Raw genomic sequence first — 16,751 nt, 5'->3', positions numbered from 1 at the left:
GCTAGGTGCAGTAATTGCAGGTGACCAGGTGACTGGATTATGGGCTTGGGGACTGGGAGAAGGGGTCATAAAGAAGAAGCAATTTGGGGGATAAAGACAGTAAATGCACTTTGCGTTTGTTGAGTTAGAGATCTCTGTGTGATGGCAGGGGAGAGCCATCCAGACATCCCTCCTTCATCCCTGTTTATCTCTCTGTTCTCACTTCTCCATCCTGCTCCAGGAAACTGGAGATAGGCTGGACGACCTAATCTCCTTTGGCCTGAGAATAATCAGGGCTATGACGATATACCAGGTCCTAAATCTCCACTTGCTAAATGGAAATGAACTCTTGCCCCAAATCTTCAGCTTTTGCTTTTGCTAAGAATTTATTCAGCTGAAGACATAAATATTGTGCAAAAATATTAAAAAACATATAGGATCCTGTTACCTTCTTTTGACCAACGATGGCTCGCTGAGCACAACCAGGTCCTTCCCAGTGTGTGGCTGAAGATCTGGAATAAAAATCCCACCACCTGCAGCACGAATATGTTAAATGGCCCCAGCACAGCACTGCAAGCTTCCAATGACAAGAAGGAGAATTCCAGAACCCAGCCTCTTCTGGCTTCCTCCTGGCTCCTGGCCCACCACAGAGCAGGGAGCGTCATGCCCTGAAACCTGCATTATGCTTCCAGAATCCCCAGGCTCAAACTTAACCAGGGCTTTGAGGATCACTGAGTGCATGCAGGCTCGTAAAGGATGACTCAGATAGTGTGAAACCCCGGCAAGCGCTGTCAGGGGCTAAGTGCTTTTGGCAATGGCTGAGGGGAAGCTGCCGACACAGGGGAAGAATAAGAAGTCACAGCTCCTTGGGAAGACGCGCAATCGACTTCCCCAGGGACCCTCAAACGCAGCAGTGGGGATTTTCTCAGGGGTGCTATCTATGAACCCTTCCACCCTAGGCTGCTTCCAGAGGACACTATTACCACTTAAAACAACCAAGGACTCTGTGTGTGTGTGTGTATGCACGTATGTGTGTGTGTGTATGTGTGTGTCTGTGTATGCAACATAGAAAGTAGGAAAACAGTAGACAGAAGAGAATGATTATTCCTTCCTCTTTGTCTTCTACATTAAATCTCAGCATTCCATTCAGAGAACTTCCAAGATGGAATTAAAGGCAGGCAGCAAAATCATGTTTTTCTGATCACAAAACACTTTAACAGTTCGTATTTTGCAGGTGCAAGTCCTAAATTGCTCCTGATTTGTTTGCCTTAGCTTCTGGGTGGGGCCCCCATTTTCCCTGGCTCCAGCCCTTGGCAAAGCCTCCTCTCATGCAACGTGTCTCCATGAACAACTAACTACCCAGGAATGAGTATTGCAGAGCAGGCGGCCCCTTGGCTCTGGGCCCTCCAGAATGGGGCAGTTTCTGAGAGCAGAGCCCGGAAGGCTCCCACATGGGGCTGCAAGCTGGCCTAGCCCCTGCTGGGCCCTGCCGGGAATGACCTCTCCAGGGGCACTGAGATTCTCCTGCAGCCCTGGCCAGCTGTCTGTCTCCAGCTTGAAGAACTAGGCGGCTTGTTAATTGTCTGGTGGCTCCTCTGCTTGGGTTCACTGACTCTGTAGGCCACCTGCGGTCTCTGAGGTGCTGCCACAGCTCCTGTTTCACCCCTCAACCCATTCCTGCCACTAAGCAACCTGGAAAATGCTATCATAACAGTGAGATACTAGACTCCTTCCCCTGCCCTTCCTGTGGCCAAATCCAGGTCTTTATCAGGGATTCTTTCACTTCAAGAGACAGAAACGCTCTCAATCCAGCTCTGCCCTAACAGGGGAATCTTCTCCACGTCCTTTCTCCCCCTTATGGATGCTGCAGATCGTAGGACTGATTTTGTTTCCCTGTTCATGCTGTGCAGAGCCAAATGTGTGGTCCATCTCCAGCAAATGCACAGGAAATTACATTATGCATTTTATGCAATAGCCTCACTTCTGGATTCATCTTTCACTCCTATTTTTATCTTCTCTTTGCCTTATTTCTTCACTTCTTTTAACTTAATTTTATCTTGCTGCTTTGGGTCCTTTGTGTTTCTCTAAAATCTTTTTAGCAACAAGGCTGGAAATCAGCCACCCAGTTAATCAGTCTAGTCTGCTAACCCCCAGGTTCCCCACCCACCCCAAAGCCTTCTGTAGAGCACTTTGAGATCAGTCTTCCTGGCCTCATTTCTTTATACTCTCCCTTTGCTAACCCTGCACTGAAGGAAGCAATTTCAGAAGATAAATTCGAGACTTGGAGCTGGTTGACCTAGGTCTGTGACTTTGAGCTTGAACTTCACATTAGGTTCTCACAAACTACATGGAAAGCGCTGTAGACCTGCTCTGTCTCTCACTGTATCTTTTGACAAACTGCTTACCCTTGGACTCCCAGTGTCTTTAGCTGCAAAATGGAGCCACAGACACCAAACTCTCAAGTGTAATGTGAGCAGAGCCCACATCTCTCCTGACCATGCACTTCCTCGTCTTTTATCCTCCTATGCTTCAAGGTCAGTCTTGGATCCCGCCCCCGCTGCCCCCCACTTGTGAAGCATTCCTTAACCAAGAGTAAATTACAATATGGGCATATGACTTTACAGTTTACAAAGTGCCTCATATACATAACCTCTTGATCTTCATGCAATCCTCTCAATCAGTCCTGAGAGGTGGGCAGACCTGACTACTCTTTCCTGACAGTCAAATACCCCACCCTCTTGGTGGGTCCTTCTTTTTGTTAGGGTTCTCTATGGATGTGTGTCTTGTCTATTTTCTAAACTATTTTTGGGTAAAGATCACATCATTTATTATCTTCCCTCTGCCACAACATCCGTATCCAGAAATGTATCTACACAAACACAATTTGCCACATATTTCACACTCGGAATAGAATAGTGCCAAGTTCTCAGCTATCCCCATTTTGAATCCTGGGGCTTCTGACGATCGGGCGACTCCCTGAGCATTGATGAAGGAGGGGAAAATCTATGAGAGGCAGGGAAAGGTTGATTTGATATCAGGAAGTAGGAAGTCATTAGACATACAAGTACTATGGTTCACTTGCTCTTACAAGTAGCTAAACCAAGAAAACCCACAGCACTAATTTCTGGAAATGTAACTAATACTCTCTCCTAAGGTTTCTCTTCTACTTTTCAGGTTTTTTCCCTTAAAAAAAAAAAGTGCAAAGCCAACAGAATATATTGTTACTCTCTTTTCATAAATGAAAAACTGAACAAAAAGTGATAAGCCACTCCAAATGTCTCATGACCAGACAGGGGCCAAGTGAGCAGTTCCAGCTCTCCTCCCTAAACCTGAAGGTCTAGACTCCAAATGCAAGGAGCTACCTTATGAAGAACTTCTGCTGTGTTCAGTAGTTTACCCTTAGACAGAGACAGAAAATGAAAGTGTTTTTCCAGGCGGAACGCAACCGGATGATGAGCTCTCTGTTCCACTTGTGTGCATGGGCCATCGTCTGCCCCCTAAGACATGAGGGCTCCCTGTAGACCAGACACAAACCACAAACCCAGAATGGCTGGAGTGTTGAGGATCAGAACTGCAGAGCATGGCCCTCTCCTGGTTCAAACAGGGCCCTTTGTGCCTGGTTCATGTCAGCACACACAATCGGCCTGCAGAAGAGAAAAACCATCTATCAATCAGCTAACCAGCAACACCTACTTCCTGTTCTAATCAGTCTTCTAAGAGCTGCCACAAGCAAGAGAGCAAAGCCAGAAAAGAAAGCCACACCCAGCCCTGTGTTTCAGCACCCCCTCCTCTCACAATCCCCCTCTGCTCTGGCGTGGGATCCACTTCATTAGCCCATGGTCCCACTGAGCCCATTTCAGCTGGGCTTCACACCTTTCCACCCCATCTCCCAATTCCACTGGAGCCAGGCTCCTCTGCACTTAGTCAGCAAACATTGAGTGACTTAAGTATTCATTAGCTAGAACACTTGAGGCCCTCAAGGGACTCAGGAACGAGTAGCAGCCTTCTGAAGGTCATGTCCCATCATCTGGGCAAAAACCACTGAAGTGACTCAGATGGAGGGAACCTCAAGTACAACCGGGAGGATTGTGGCACTAGATTCAAATGGGGGTGAAATCATCTTGAGACTGTCTTATTTTCTTTGGACTCTCAGATATTAGCAATGGACACAATGGATGGAAATTCAAAACGGTGATAATAATGGCTTACACTTATTGAGCACCCACTGTACACCAAACACTTTATATTGGAGTATCTAATCATTATAATAACCTTCTGAGGCATGCAGCATTATTCTTATCACTTACAGATAAGAAAACTGAGGCAAGATTGTTGAGTAACTTTCCCAAAGCTAGTAGCTGGTAGAGCTGGGATTTGAATCCAAGAAGGCTGGCATCAAAGCTCCTTTTCTGTGGTAGACACTGATGGTTGTCCCTATAACTATTCTCTCCTTCCTTAGGGATAGAACACCCATTTTACTCCAGAACGTTGCCTCCTGCAGTAAAAGACGTTTCTCTGCCCCCTTGATAGCTGGATATGTCTATATGAATAAGCCCTGCTCTCTGCCATATGAGTGGCAGAGTGATATGGGAACTTCAGGACATTTCCTTGACAAGGAGGTGGTGTGCCCTTGTTTTACTCCTCCTTCTTCCTGTTTGGAGCCTAAATGTGATTGCTGGAGTTCTAGAAACTATTTTGGACTATGAAGTAATGTTGGGAATATCAGACCAGAGAGTTACAAAGAGCCGAGGTCACTGATGACATCCCAGGTCTGTTGTGTCTACCTTCTCTGCCCAGGGATGGAAATTAACTTTCTTCTTATGTAATTCGCCGCAGTCTGGTCTCTCTCATAATCTGACAAATTTTTCCTAGCTAATAAACTTTCTAACCAGATCTCATGCTTTCATGATTACTGGATTTAATCCTCACAACCATATTGTTAGGTGGGTGGCATCCATTTTATAGATGGGAAAATGGCGGCATAGGGAAATTAGGCAACTCAACAGTGGTCACCCAGGAGGAGCAACAGGAATGGGTACTCATGCCCATTACAGCGGATGCCAGGTGAACATGCACTGATCAAGGCAAGGCTGCCTGCATCAGAACCACCAGGGGATTCGCTGGTCCAGGAGTTCTGGGTGGGGCCTGGGAATGTGTACTGGAAACAATTTCCCACGCAATGTTAACACACAGCTGGAATCATTGCCCTTTCTGTGTTTTATGATCTTTGGACAAAAAAAAAAAAAAAGAGTGAATGGAAAAGTGAGACTGAAGTAACAAGAGTGGGAGCATGAGGAAGGATCCCTGCGGGTCAGACACACTCAGAGGGTGGGAAGGAGAGAGAGAGGAACAGCTTCAGGTCAGGAGGCTTCCAGCAGCTGCAGAGAAAGGGACAGCTTGAGCCACAGCAGCTGGGACACAGGCACCCTGATCAGTTAAGGGGATGTTGGCTGGACACCCATAGCATTAGCTCCAGTATGAAATGCATTAGAAAGGATGAAGCCGAGTTGACTGTGAGCTGTTGTTCTTGTGGTTAATCCTAGGCAAGGGAAGGGCAGGCTCATTCAGCTTCAGCACACACTGCCCACGTGGCTCAGCTCAAAGCGATGGGGTGTCTGTGACCATGGCCGCTGATGGCTCCAGCCTCCTCTGCTTCTGTGGATCTGTTTTTATCATGTTACTGAAAGGGTGTTAATAGACGGAAGAAGAAAGACAGCATCTACTTTCCTGTTTCCTTTCTCTTACTAAGGCTTGTTTCAGCAGTGCTGAGAAATTAACTGGTCAATAACTTTCAAATTCAAATTACCAAAACCTCGTGAATTGAGACTAGCTGCAAGGAAATCTAAAATATAGAACTTTTCAAATGCCATTTTACTAGTGAACAGCACATACAATAATGCATCATCTGTTAGACATTTACAAGTGGGATGGAGGTGGCAGAGGCTCCAGAACCTCCCATACCCTTGTGCTGTCCATCTGCACCCTTTGCTCTGACTTTGTCCTCCCTTTCACTTCCAAAAAGTTCCTGTTAGAGACGCATACACAGAAGATGAGAACTTCATCTCATTCACTCAGTGCCACTACCCTTGCATCCTATGGAGAAAGAACCAATCATGTATGCCCCCTTCATGCAGTGCTGCTGGGTACCCCACACTGTGCTCAGGGCTAAGAGTACAACCCAGGAAAGCCTGACTCTTACGTCTAAAAGCCCACTGTGGAGTGTCCCATGAGCTTGGACTTACAATGCTCCCCAGTGAGTGCTATCCAGAAGTAGACACAGTATATTTTGGGAGCACAGGGAAGAAATGAAAACTCCATCTGTGTACAGGAAAGGGCAAGAAGTGTTTTTAAAAGGAATTAGTTTTAGTCTTAAAATATGAATAGGAATTTTCCAGGTCAGAGGGTGGGCGGAGTGGGGTTTCCAGGAAGAGGGAAGCCGTGGGCATACACACAGCGGCAAGAAAGCTGAGAAGGAGTTGGGACGCTGCAGATAATTGCAGGGGCGCCCACTGCACACTGAAGGCCGGCTGGATTGGATAGGCCTCTCTTATTTAAGAACAGCGTCTTTCCAAACAGAGAGGACAATTTTGCCTTCAAAATATCTCTAATTCTCACAGATATTTTGACTTAAAATTATTTCAACAAATGTGAACTAATGACCCAAAGTTCACCTGGTCACTAGACTTAAATGTGAATCAGATCAAAATTCATGTTCAAATTTGAATGGCTCCAAGTGTTCCTCCATCCTGACAGCCCCACCACCCATGACACACAGCCCGGCTCTCAGTGGGAAGCTTCTCTTGTGGCTAATGCCCCCTGTTACCTCTGGGAGCCCTGAAGGATGCCTCTGACATGCCCCCTCTGGGCCATCTGCTGCTTCATGCCGTGGTCTCCTGGCCTCTGCAGCCTCCAGGCTGCCTGAAGGAGCTTCCAGCTGGCTCCTGGGGCGATAGCTCAGGAGTGGGTTCTAGAATGGTAGAGCTGCCTCACCTTTATCATCTTAGTCCAGGGAGATGATGCTTACTCCCAAAGCCTCACAAAATGTACTTTGAAAACAGCTCTGTCAGCTTCTAAGTTTCCCTCTCCCCACAATGACCAGGCATGGCCAGGAAGCAGGCTGTCCTCATTCTCCTCTGGCCCTAGCCTGCTCACAGCATTGGTCCTTCCCCCTTCCCAAGTGCAAGAAGAAAGCCTCCTGTGTATGCATGAAGGAAAACAAATGGGGAGGAGGCCAAAAAGCCAGAAGGTCCAGTGAGGGCTTGAATTCTGACTCTGGGGAAATGAGAAGGAGGGGGAAATATGGACTCTCCTCTCAGGACCTAGAAAGGAAATGGAGACATAAGATGCAATGAGTATAAACATGAGCAGAGAGTGAAAATGAAGCCCAAGGCTACATAGAAAATATCTTGAAGGGCTACAAGTTAATGGTCTATTTTATTTTATATTATTTTATTGGACAGAGGAGTAAGAGGAGGCGCATTTTAAAGAATAGTTAATGTATTTGTATTTAACTTTTGGAGTTGATAATTCACATGGTTCAAAATTCCAAATGGATGAATGAGTATGCAATAAATATTTCCTGTCTCTGTGCCCAAACACTCAGTTTCCTCCCTATAAACACCCAACATTAATTGTTTTTGCATATCCTTTAAGAGACATGTACAAGCAAATGCTTATACATATGTTCCCCTTTTATTTCACAAATGGTAGCATATTTACACCAAATTCTACACTGGACTATTTCCATTTAAGAATGTATCTTGAAGATATTTTTATACTGATTGCTGTGGTCCAAATGTGTCTCTCTAAAATTCATATATTGAAATCCTGACCCTCAAGATAATGGTATTTGCAGTAAGTGACTTTGGGAGGTGATGAGGCCGTGGGGAGAAGCCCTCCAGAACTGGAATTATGCCTTTATAAAAGAGGCCCCAGAGAGACCCTTCCCTCTTCTACCATGTGAAGACATAGCTAAAAGCCTTCTTCTATGAACCAGGAAGATGCTGAATCTGCCGGCAAGTTGACCTTGGACTTCCCAGCCTCCAGAACTGTGAGAAATAAATTTCTGTTGCTAATAAGCAACCCAGTCTATGGTACTTTTTTATAGCAGCCCAAAAGAACAAAAACACTGTTACATAAAGATGTCCTTATTCTCTTTTATAGCTACATAATATGATTCCACTGTGTGAATGTCCAAAGGTTTCTTTAACAAGGCCTATTTATAAGTATTTTCATTGTATACAATCTTTTGCTACTCAAACAATGCTTCAGTGAATAGCCTTGTGCAAATGTCAGTCCATTAATGAATGAGTTTATCTGTGGAATAATTTCCTAGAAGTAAATGTTGGGTGAAATGGTGTGTGCAAAATTTTGTAATTTTGACAGGTATTACCAAATTACCCTCCAAAAATATCATTTCAATTAACACTTCCACCAGTAGTGTAAGAGAGTGTTTCTTCCCCACACTGTCATTAACATTATCAAATTATTTGCCTTTTGTCATTTATATGAAAGATAAAAAACAGTCACTCAGGGTATGGTAATTTGAGTTTCTCTTGTTCTGAGTAACATTGGATATTTCGTTTCCAGATTTTATAGAGCCATTTATATATGCTTTTTCTATGAAAAATCTGTCACAGTCTTTGTCTGCTTTATTATGGTGTTGCTAATATTTTGTTCTTTTGTATAGCTCTTTCCATAGGAGGAGAGAAAGAAGCCCTGGTCTATAATATGAGATACCAGTTTGGGACACCCTTCATTTGATTACATTTATGTGACATTTTGTCTATGCAGAAGATTTTTGGTTTGATGCAATTGGTGGATTAGTCTTTCATTTGTGGCCTCTAAATTTTGTGTCATAGCGAAGTCCTGGCTGGGAGCAGTGGCTCATGCCTGTAATCCCAGCACTTTGAGAGACAGAGGCTGGTGGATCACCTGAGGTCAAGAGTTCAAGACCAGCCTGGCCAACATGGTGAAACCCTGTCTCTACTAAAAAATACAAAAGTTAGCCGGGTGTGGTGGTTGTGCTCCTGCAGTCCCAGCTACTTCGAAGACTGAAGCAGACTTGCTTGAACCTGGGAGGCAGAGGTTGCCGTGAGCCGAGATTGCACCTGTGCACTCCAGCCTGGGCAACAGAGCTGACTCTGTCTCGGGGGGGAAAAAAAAAGAAGTCCTTCTGAGTGCTAATGTATTTGGGAAGAAAAGAAAAGGTATTTGATTTTCTAAAATAACTTTTTAGTACTTCTGAAGATAATCATATGGCTTTTATCCTTAAATCTATTAATAAGATATTTACTAATAGACAATCTAATGTTGAATCATCCTTGTATTTATGGAGTAAGTCCAGAAACTGATCATAGTATATATTATATTTGAGTGTGCTGTTGGATTCATTTATTCATTTTATTTATTTTGTACAAGTATTCATAAGGTGAGATCCTTCTTATCCTTTCAAAGTTTGCTATACCATTTCTATATTGTCTGGCTCTGTATCCCTCACCTTCTGTTTTGTTGACTTAATTTCCATATTTTTGTACTACAAATAAGTAGATTCAATTGTCACTCCCAAAACTTCTCTTATAGATTTTCCTCAAGAGCTCATGAGATCAATATTTTTGGAATATGCTAAAGACTATCTGGGTTATTTTTTGTATAGTAAAAACAATGATTTGACTATAAATTTGTAAGTATGATGCCTTGCTTCTAACAGTGAATGAAGCTGTGGAGAGGACTAAGCCAGCCTTATTGGTCCCCTTATAAATAACCTTATGAGGGGAGAGTGAGCTGATTTAGATCTTTTTTAAGCCCAGTAAGTTTACCAGAATCTTGAAATGGATCTGTTTTCCCTATGGTACAGAGTGCCCCTACAATATCTAAGTTTAACTCCTCTCATTTTATGAGTTATCTTTTCTTTTCTTTCTTTTTTTTTTTAATTTATTTTTTTGAGACAGAGTTTCACTCTTGTTACCCAGGCTGGAGGGCAATGGCACAATTTTGGCTCACTGTAGCCTCTGGCTCCCAGGTTCAAGCAATTCTCCTGCCTCAGCCTCCCAAGTAACCAGGATTGTAGGTGCCTGCCACCACACCTGGGCTAATTTTTTGTATTTTTAGTACAGATAGGTTTTGCCTTGTTGGCCATGCTTGTCTCGAACTCCTGGCCTCAGGTGATCCGCCCACCTTAGCCTCTCAAAGTGCTGGAATTACCGGTGTGAGCCACCACACCCGGCCTTGAGTTACCTTGAGTTCTGACTTGAATATTGGTTCTGTTGCATTCCTTCAGTTTCTTCTTTAGGAGTTCCCATTAAGCATGTCACATCACCTTTGCTGTCTTCCAGACTCATCAGTTTCCCTTCAGTTTTTGTAATGCTTTATTTTCAAGTCATTTTACTCAATTTTGTCACTTCTGTTTCTGTCTCCTGCTGGGATTTGAGCAGTGTCCATCCCTCCTTGTGTTTCTTTGGGTTTTACCTGCATTTCTGTGGTAGGTTCGATTTTTTTCCACATCCTCCCTTCACCCTCTCTGGTGTTCCTGCGGTCCCTTCCCTCAGCTCTAGCATTTCACCATTACTCATAATAAAAAGTTTGCATGAAATTCTTTATCTGATGCATGGCAAGCTGTTTTTTCTGAAATTGTTTTTTATCTACCACTTTTTCCTATCTCTTTTCTCATTTTGCTATGGTATTTTGGTTTAGATCCTCTGTTGGTTCTATTTTTTTTTTTTTTTCATCATTCATCATTAAAAGCTGAGATTTTCCTAAACAACTAATTGCAGGAAGTTCATGTGCCTAAGAGCCGGGGGCATGGACCACACTAGTAGAAACATTTCCCATGATTCCTAGTTTTCCATGAGTTTGGCCTTTATTCTCTCTCCGCTCAGGATAATGAGCAGCTATTGAATTTTCCCATTGCAAAGTCTTTCTCCTCCTAAGTCACGTAAATAAATTGTTTTCTGCAGATATGGCTTTTCTATATGTCCTCAAACAGCCCAGCCTATCCTATCAACACCAAGTCAGGAGAGAGAAGCAGCTGCAGATGGTGCACACCAAGGTTCCCACTATTGCCAACCTTGTTTTGGAAAACGAGGTTTCTGATGACTCTTTTTGAGATTTGCAGCTCCAGTGTCCTTTCTCTCCAGCATCTTCTCCAGGCTGCCCTCCATGTATCATATGTCAATTGATCACCCCTGCTTTTGGCAGCACTTTCAAATATTCTGTTTTCTGGGCTTTTAACTGTCTCCTGGTTTCACCCAAAAGCAGATTTCCATATCTGTTTCTTGTTCTCCTTGGTACTTGAGATGACTTACCAGAAGAGAAGGGGTAATACAAAAAAAAAAAAAAAAACACTCAGTAAAACTATTCTATTTTTAATAAAATTCAAGCAGAAATAATTTTTTAAAAAAGATAAAATACAGTGCTTTTAAGAACTCAGAATAATGGGTACTGTCAAATTCTACAAAGTAGAAGAAAAAATAGTAAAAACCCATTTGTAAGTCAATTGACAATTTTAACAGTTTATGTCAAAAACCTTAAAATGTTTATACCCTTTGACCCAGCAGTTTCAAAATAATAACTACAAAGATGTTCAATAAAGCATTACTTATAATAGCAAAAGTACAGAAATAGATGAAAAGTTCAATAATAGGGTGAAATGATTTATAGTTCATCCCCATGGAGTTGGAGATGTGTAAGATCATAGAACAAAGTTAATGTTATAAGTCCATATGTGTAAAATAAGTAAAAGGAAAGAAGAAAGGAAAGAAAGAAGGCAGTCAGCCAGGGAGGTAGAGGAGAGAAGAGAATGAGGAAGAAAAAAGAAAGAGGAAGATAAGATGGATAAAGAGAGGAAGGATTTATACTATAATATTAACAGAGATACTTTTGGAGAGATGAAGCTACAGGTATTTTGAATCTTTTCTTTGGGCTTCTCTATATCTTCTAAATTTTCCAAAAAAAAAAAAAAAACTAGTAGTTTAAGACCTATGCTGAAGCAGACATATCTTTTGCCTCACTCCTTGCCAACACACAAAAATACACTCCGCAATGTCCCAGACCATGGTGCCACTGCTTTCCTCTATTCTCACTCTTGAACCCAGAATCTCAGCTAAAATTGTTAATGTGCTCCACCTGGTCCCAGAGGTCTAACTCAACAAAGAAATGCTCTAAGGAGAATTTGACTCTTAGTTTTCAATAGAAAACATTGATAGTAACTATTATCTTTTGTGAAACAAAAATATACAGTGCTTTTAAAGATCTAAGTTAAGCAACTCATAGACAATAAAGTAACCCGACAGACTGTAGTGAGATGAGTTTGGGTTAAGAAGGCTGTGTCAGGTATTTCTTATCATCCTTCTGAGTCTGCACCCTCTTGAACTAACCTCTCATTACACAATCGTGTATGTTTCGAATGGTATCCTCTCTTAGGTTAGGAAATGTACTATACTTGAGCACTATGTATAATTGTTAAATTTCACATGTAAAGAATGGATGACGCTTGAGCAACTATTCTTATGTAGGGTTAGCTTTTCCACTTCCATCTCAACTATGCACAGATCCACGTGTGTTATAGGTGATTTTGGGGGATATTAATTGAAGGTTTTCATTCCTGGAATAAAATGGCTCTAATGTCTTGTAGCCACCACCCATCTCTTCCCCTGTTGAGTCAAATGTATTCTGGTGTAATTTGAGTGTCTGTCTCCTGATCTTTTTAATGTTTAGGCATGTAATGACCACTCTGATATGGGCTTGCAAGGACAACATACTGACGCTAAAGAAAATTACTAGCAGAAGAAAAGGAACAAGATACCTTTGGGTGCTCTTGTAAAAATTAAAATTCATGGAAGATGGCACCACCTGTCAAGCCCTCCGAATGCTTTCACCAATGACACCATCCGTAGCTCCCAGCCCTTCAAACCCATGTCAACACAGATTACTCTTCCTTTTTTTGAGATGGAGTCTCACCCTGTCACCCAGTCTGCAGTGCAGTAGCTTGATCTTGGCTCACTGCAACCTCAACCTCCCAAAGTGCTGGGATTACAAGTGTGAGCCACCATGCCCTGCAGATTACTCTTCTAAAGTTCCACTTCCTTTTCCCTCTCTTTCAGACTACCTGTTGATTACTTTAAATTCAGTGCCTTCTAGACTCAAGAGTACTGTATGTGTTATGGGGAACCACTCCCTGGGACAGTGTGGTAAATGATCAGGGGAACTCTGATCATGGCAACTGATTCCAAGGCATCAGCATGGAAGCCAAGCCTTTTCCTTGTCCACACTAAGGGGTAAATGTGGAGAAACAGAAAGAAATCTGTCCCCTCACACCCTAACAATAAACATACCAAGTGTGTAGATATTATTATGGCTACATTTCACTTACTTATCAACTGTTATAAAATTATCCAACCCTATTTAAAACATAAGTCCTATCTCAGACTCTAGAAAAGTCCCTCTGATATGGAGAATCATTTGTACTAAATACAACTGAGATAAGAGAGAGGAGCCCCCAGAAAGGCATTTGCATAATCATCCTAGAATTCTGCCTAAATGTAAAATGGCAGAGTTTGAGAGCAGAAGATCAGAGAATTAAACATAGAACTACATTACCAAATTCGGAGATGCAGGATGAGTCTCAACGGATAGCCCAGAGGCTGTCTGTGGGGGAAACAGAAAACTGGTTGCCCTCGGTTACAAGCTGTGAGCACTCTCATCGGTGGCTTGGGATCACTGTCTTCATCCCAGGACCGTCTGGCTCTCCATCCATTCAGCATTCTACAGAAACCCATCAGGGCTGTGACTGGGGGCCTTGCCAGGATTGGACTTGATATTTAAGATCGTCAGTTGTCTTTTCCCCTCAGATGGTTGTGTCCAAAGTTTAAAACAATATTTTCTTCCTAGGAAAAGTATGAACTCTTCTCTCAAAGGAGAGTTTATCAACTGAACCTTCAACAGTCTCTCTCTGGAACCAAGTTCATGGGTCCCCAAACCTACCATCACAGAAAACGAAGCACCTAGCCCGGGAGCCAAGTGTTTCATGCACAGTTGGAAGAGTACGATTGTTCCCTTCTTTTTCAGGTTTGCCTGAAATTTTCATCGCAATTCCATGTTTCAAGTACTTCGCCTGAAAGAAAATATTTTTTTCCTTTGGTGCTTACTGAAAATTTAGCAAACAGTAGGAGGTGATTTAGTGTGCCCGACATATGTAGAAAATAAAATGCCTTGTTATTTTCATATCTAAATACAAAAATCCATAGAGGCTACACTTTTCAGACATTCTTGATGATTGCCATTGTATGAGAAAAATTATTATCTTTACTTCTCAGTCCAACAAAGATCAGCATGAGAGGGCTAAGCCAAACCTTCTGAAAAACTAGGAACACAGTCCCCAAAGCGCACTGGCTGGCAAACAGAGTGGGGAAGAAACAATGCAATGTTCGGAATTTGAGACGCCAGCTTTGACAGGAAGCTGATGATCAAACAAACTATATTTGTTTCTCTTTTATGTTCTCTCTGAGGAATTTGCCTTTTAAGTACTGATTTTTTTTTTTTTTTTAAATTTAATGGCATACGCTGCCCACTGACTCAGGATCTCTATCTAAGATGAAACGAAGAAGCTATCTGGATATTTCATCTTAGAGGGCCACTCATTGTCTCCTGATTATGTCATCATATCAAGGTTCATCACAGGAAGGAATATTCAGAAAGTTAAGAACACAGAAACAGTAAGAGAGCTCACCCTCAGCTGTTTTTTGAACCTAACCACACATATGTTGGTATTTACCATGTTTTTAAAAAACGCACTAAAATGGGTCAGTCAGGAATGTATAAGTACCATCTCTTCAAAAGGAGGTGTCATAGATGGCATAATTAATCTTTGAAACTTTACAAAAGGATATTGTGCTCTCAAAATCAATGTGTGTTTCTCTACCACTTCCAGGTGTTTGCAAGATTGTGATACTAGAAAAGAAAAGGAATGACAGAAAGATGGCCTCGTTTTCAGGGACTCAGTGGGCTGGATGAGGAAGGAACAAACACTTGCTGCCTTCTGATCCAGGAAAATAACCATCAGTATACCTGGCTCCAAGAGTTCTCAAATGACCCTCTAGGGGTTCGTGATGACTCATGAAAAAGTTTGCAATTGTTTGCAATGCAATGAGAGAGAAAATAATACAATGGCAATTAAAGAGGATTTTTTTAAAAGCTCAATTTATTCTGTGTAAAGACCACTACCTTACTGCTTAATTAAATACTTACTATGTTGGGGTGGTAAAATATATTTTTAATAGTATATTGATGATAGTAGAGGATGGGTTTTCACTGGTGTTTTAATATTTGTATTTTGCAAAATAAAAAGTTGGTGTTGCTGAGTTCTGGGAGCCACTGAAGGACATTGCACAACCAGAGTGGTGTTTTCCATTCTGGAGGTACATTCGAATGCCCGGGACGCTGAAGCAATACTGATGCCCACTCTCCACCCAAAATCAATCCCATTGGAGTCTCTGCAGGTGGGGCTCTGAGTCAGCATTGTTTTTAAAGTTGTCCAAGGGCAGCCAAGATTGAGAAGCTCTGAAGGAGGAGCTGGAGGGGATGTAGTGTTCTTGCCCCATCTCTGTCTGTCTTTCTGCAAAGCATTACTGCTTAACTGTTTCATAGGTATAAGAGGTATCTATCCAGTTGAATCCTAAGATTCTAAAATATAGCTGATAATAACTTCTTTATCCTTTATTAAATCCTGTTCAGCATCATAGATACTCTCTAAATGAAAAGCAGGCCTTAAAGATTATTTCAGAAAGAATAAAAAAATGCCATGACTTGACAGTAGTAGGTTAGGTTTTAAAGGAGTGTCCCAAGAAACATTTGGTTTTCGTTTTCACGGAAACTGTTTTAAAAAGTCATTGAACTTCTCAGTATATAAGAAAATCTAAATAATAAGTAGGAGATAGTGTGGAAAGAAATGGGGTTTTAAAACATGGAAACTGAGAGAAATTGAAAAAGAGATAAATAGACAAGCTAATAAAAAATGTAAGATGATGTGACAATTGTGACACTAAAACAACAAACAAAGGGCTACAGCATGTAAGAGAAGGGGCTCCCCACAACCCATAGCCTGTAAGAGAAGGCACTCCCCACGACCCCTCAGTATCCTCCCCTCCCAAACACTGCCTGTCATTCACCCTTAAGGTATCACTGTCCTGATTTTTGACACTCATTTCCTTGCTTTTCTTTAAAATGTTAATATCTAAACATATACAGTGAATCCTCACTTGACACAGATAGGTTCTTGGAAACTGCAACTTTAAGCAAAAGGACTCTAACAAAACGAATTCTGCCACAGGCTAATTGATACAAATTCCTCTGGCATATTTCTGGTCACGAAAACATCACCAAACTTCTAAACAAAGACCCCAAACACTTCTAATAGCAAACATTGGGATAAACGTGAGTTGTATATACATTTAAGAAAGATTAATAAAAACAAATAAAATAATTACTTAATTTTTGGTGAATCACTGAGGGACAGTGTTAGTAGTGGTGGGCTAAATCAAGGAATAAATATTTACGATGTGAAAATTGTAAAGAGCACCTCCTATAAACACGTAGTTCAAACAATCACAAATAGGGCAGGCTCACTGAGAGCTTTCTACAGCATTGTTTATTGTTGTGCATTTGTACAACTATCATAGACTATGAATTTGTATTTGACAGTAATTTGTACTCATTCATTCATTTTTCAACCCGCTTATTTGAGTTCAGGGTCACCGATGGCCTCAGACTCTGTGGCA

Source organism: Macaca mulatta, chromosome 3 (assembly GCF_049350105.2).
Source record: "Macaca mulatta isolate MMU2019108-1 chromosome 3, T2T-MMU8v2.0, whole genome shotgun sequence".
Lineage (NCBI taxonomy): Eukaryota > Metazoa > Chordata > Mammalia > Primates > Cercopithecidae > Macaca > Macaca mulatta.
Note: the sequence above shows the minus strand (reverse complement) of the source record.